The sequence below is a fragment of the Lipotes vexillifer genome, unplaced genomic scaffold (assembly GCF_000442215.2).
Source record: "Lipotes vexillifer unplaced genomic scaffold, Lipotes_vexillifer_v1.1 scaffold177, whole genome shotgun sequence".
Lineage (NCBI taxonomy): Eukaryota > Metazoa > Chordata > Mammalia > Artiodactyla > Lipotidae > Lipotes > Lipotes vexillifer.
Genome location: NW_006796206.1, coordinates 125753 through 129818, shown reverse-complemented (window position 1 = coordinate 129818; position 4066 = coordinate 125753). Strand labels below are relative to the sequence as shown.

At 37.8% G+C, this 4066-nt stretch overlaps 1 protein-coding gene across 1 annotated transcript in view; it reads left to right on the top strand.

Moving 5' to 3' along the window:
• LOC103087794 (AF4/FMR2 family member 3-like) overlaps positions 1-4066 on the top strand; it is a 256607-nt gene that overhangs the window by 151622 nt on the left and 100919 nt on the right. The window lies entirely within an intron of this gene.

Here is a 4066-nt window from a genome sequence, read left to right as displayed (position 1 = left end):
CTGACTAACCCCAAAACCACAGTTTTGAGAGAAGGTATAAATTTGTTAATAGAGAGAAGCCATTGAAAAATTAATTTAGGACTTCCCTGGTGGCACAGTGGTTAGGAATCTGCCTGCCAGTGCAGGGGACACGGGTTCGAGCCCTGGTCCGGGAAGATCCCACATGCCGTGGAGCATCTAAGCCTGCGAGCCACAACTCCTGAGCCTGCACTCTAGAGCCTGCGAGCCACAACTGCTGAGCCCGCACACCTAGAGCCTCTGCTCCACAAAAAGAGAAGCCACCGCAATGAGAAACCCGTGCCCCTCAATGAATAGTAGCCCCTGCTCACCACAGCTAGAGAAAAGCCTGTGCACAGCAATGAACACCGAATGCAGCCAAAAATAAATAAATGAATAAACAAATTTTAAGAAAAAGAAAAAAATTAATTTAGATAAACAAAAGGCCTTTAAAAATACTCTCTACTAAGGTTACTAAAAGAAAAAAGAAAACTGAGCTTTCATGTGATTAAAAGTGGAGGGAAGAAAAAGCAATGTTTTGAAGTAGGTAGAAAATGAACATTTAGGAAACAAAAATAAAGGGTAAGCAGATATATTTCTGGATGATGATAGATAATCATTTAAATCCTCTAGGACTAGCCTAAGTATTAGCTGGTGATCTGGTTAGTTACCATATTCAGAGTATTCAAGTGTTTCACAAACTTTGCTGTAATACAAGAATTTCCCAGGGAGCTTGTTAAAAATGTAAATTCCTGGATCCTACCCTAGAGATTCTGAGTCAGTAAGTCTGGAGCTGGCCCAGTAATTCGTAATTTCAACAAAAGTTCTAGATGATCGTGCTGTGGATGGTTCCTGACCAGGCTCAAAAAAAAAAAAAAAAAAAGCCCGTATTAAAGATGATGTGATTCTAGAAGGCAAGGTGCAGAGTGGCATGTTTGCAGATAACTCCCAAATCTTCTGAAGAACAAGTGGTAAGGAAAAATCACAGGAAAATCTTCAAAGACTGAGTGGGCAGAAAAGAGAAACATTAGCGTTACCGTAGGCAAGTGTAAGGTAATGCCAGTAGAGGAAAGCAACCCAATCTTGATTTAACACTGTACTTAGAACGTGGGAAACTCAGAGCTATTTTATTCTGGAGATTATTCCAGAATGTAATTTAACATAGACATATTTGTAAAGGATGAAACCTCACATTTTTTAAATTTTAAAACATTTTTATTGACTTTATTTTTTCAGAGCTGTTTAGAGTTCACAGGAAAATTGAGGGGAAAGCACAGAGATTTACCATATAATCCCAGCACCTACACATTCAAAACGTACCCAGTTATCAACATCCCCCACCAGAGTGGAACATTTGTTACAGTTGGTAACCCTACATGAACACATCGTAATCCCATAAACCCAAAGCCCATAGTTTACATTACGGTTCCCTGTTGGTGTTATGACACCTCACATTAACAAGTGTATCAGTCAGATCCTACTGAGGAACAAACCCCCCCAAAATTCAGTGACTTAAAACAATAATCATTTGTTCTTGCTTCTATATCCAGCCTAGGCTGCAACTGGCTGCACTGATCTTTATGTTGAAAGTTGGGTGCAGATCTGTTCTACAAATTAATCTTCCTTCAGCCACATGCTACCTTGCATGTGTCTTTTCATGGGCAAGGGCGAGGCATGCTGACCGAGTACATTTTTAGCCTCAGTTTGCCTCACGTCCACTGGCCAAAGTAAGTCACTTGGCCAACCAAAATCAAGGGGTAGGGAAGAATATTTCACCCACAGTGGGAGGGGAAGGGAAGTGAATATTTTCTGAACAATAATCCAAAATAGCACAGTGGAGATACTATTCTTTAGTTTAAAATCGGGGGAAAAAATGCTATTATTGAGATTCCCCACAGGTTCAAGGTCGAGTTACGAGGAAAACTCACCCGAATTAAAGATGTGCTGGCAGAAATGTGACAATAGATGCAAGGGCTTTGAGAGGCACATAAAAAAGAATGATTAATTATTTTTAGGATCATCCAGGAAGGTTGTATTGAATAGGGTTTGTAGGATGGATGGGATCTTACACCATCAGAAACAAAGTCGATATGATCCAGGCTGGGATTCCTGTATGTATATGTTCTAACGTTACATTTCTATATCTTAATGTTTATCGTACTTAAAAGTCACAACATATAAATATCACCCTAGTTTACTTTGCTAATGAGCGGTTGATAGAATGACTTGGAAAACCCTCTAAATTCTTGGAAATAAAGCAAGCACAGTAAAATTAAAAAGCTCCGTAGTTCAAAATCCAAGAATGCAATGATTATATTAAACATTTTCCAAATGTTAAAATAAACTAAATAATACAGAATCATTTGATAATCAGCATAGTTATTTTGGATTAAAAATTATTCAGTCTTATAAACAAACTGTGACAATTGATCACAATTAATGCAAATAAGTAAGATGCAGTATTATGTACTGATTCGCTCAGTTGTGCCTGTAAATGAGTGACATAATTACAGAAACAGTTTGCAAATGAGCTCCCAAACATAGATACCAATTATGATTATTCATTTATTTAGAATCAAAGAAGATGAGTTTCACAGATTTTTCCCTTTGAGAAAATAAATATTCATTTGGGCAATCTTTTTGAGATCTATGTACATACGTCCCTCTCCAAATAATTTAAAAATAAGTAAAGATAAAAATTAGAGTCCTCTTAGTCTCTGTGGTTCTTTCTAGGAAAAGGCTGAAGAATTTAAAGAGAGGGACTCTACAAAAGCAGAACTCATTAATTTCTAGCAGAATTTCAATACGAGAGAAAGAAAGAGTTTAATAGTTCTGTCGTTCATATTCATGTCAGCACAACAGCTGAGTCATCATTTGAGGCTTGCCTAAAAGCCTACCCTTCCTCTAGTGTACTATCTCCAAAATCCTTTGAAAAATATTAATCGCATTAAGGCATGCTTATGTATAATTTAATACCCAGTTAATCAAAAGTCTCATGTTCCTGGGCTTAACGTGAGATCTGTATGGTACCACGTTTTCTAAAGTGTTTGGTCACTAACTTAAGAAAGGACTGGGTGCCAGAAGACTTTTTGATGTTTGAAACTTAAAACGTAATTTCTCAAAGAAATAACGTTGTGAATAGTGGTTTAGTTTCAGAATAGTCCACAAGAATCAATTTATTGCACACTATTGCCAAAATAATACTAATGTAATATTTCTGTCCTCCTGTTAAAACTTATATGCCGTAAGACCCCTGTTCTCGTTTAAATTGGGTGGAGAATGTTGATATTTTGTTTTAGTGGGCAGTCACCCTGGGAAGATTCAGGCTTTAAGCTCTGATGCACCTTCTGTGAGTTTTAGTTTCAACATCAGTTCTGTTTTCAGATCATTTGTGTGCTGGTTAGACCACTCCTGTGGTCTAAATTTATCGCACCCTATTGCCAAGATAATACTAATGTAATATTCCACTTGGAGGTGAGCCCAGGAGATCATAAAAAAACTTTATGAGGTTGATTTTTCAACCTTTTCCCTCTCTGTGCTCTCTCTAGAACTTTCTAGTTCCCTGGGTCTCCTCTTTTTACACATCCTGCCAGAAATCTGGGATTTTATCTCACTCTGTTACATGTTCCTGCAGCTCTACCTGGCACGCATGAAATCCATTCCAGTGAGGTAAGGGACAGTGGTGGCTCTTGCTGGTTCAGTCATTTGTTTATACCAGTATGGAATCATGGATGTTCATTTTATACTTTGAGTTATAAGCCAATACTACTATATTTTGTCGTTTCAGCTTTGGTCATTAGTAACTCTTTCACGTGGCTCCTGTGTCCCTTTGACATACTCCATCATTGTGTTTTTGCCTATGTTTTATTGAGTTGTGTGTCTTCTGATTATTGAGTTGTAGGAGTTTTTTTTTTTTTTTTTAACATCTTTATTGGGGTATAATTGCTTTACAGTGGTGTGTTAGTTTCTGCTTTATAACAGAGTGAGTCAGTTATACATATACATATGTTCCCATATCTCTTCCCTCTTTGTCTCCCTCCCTCCCACCCTCCCTATCCCACCCCTCCAG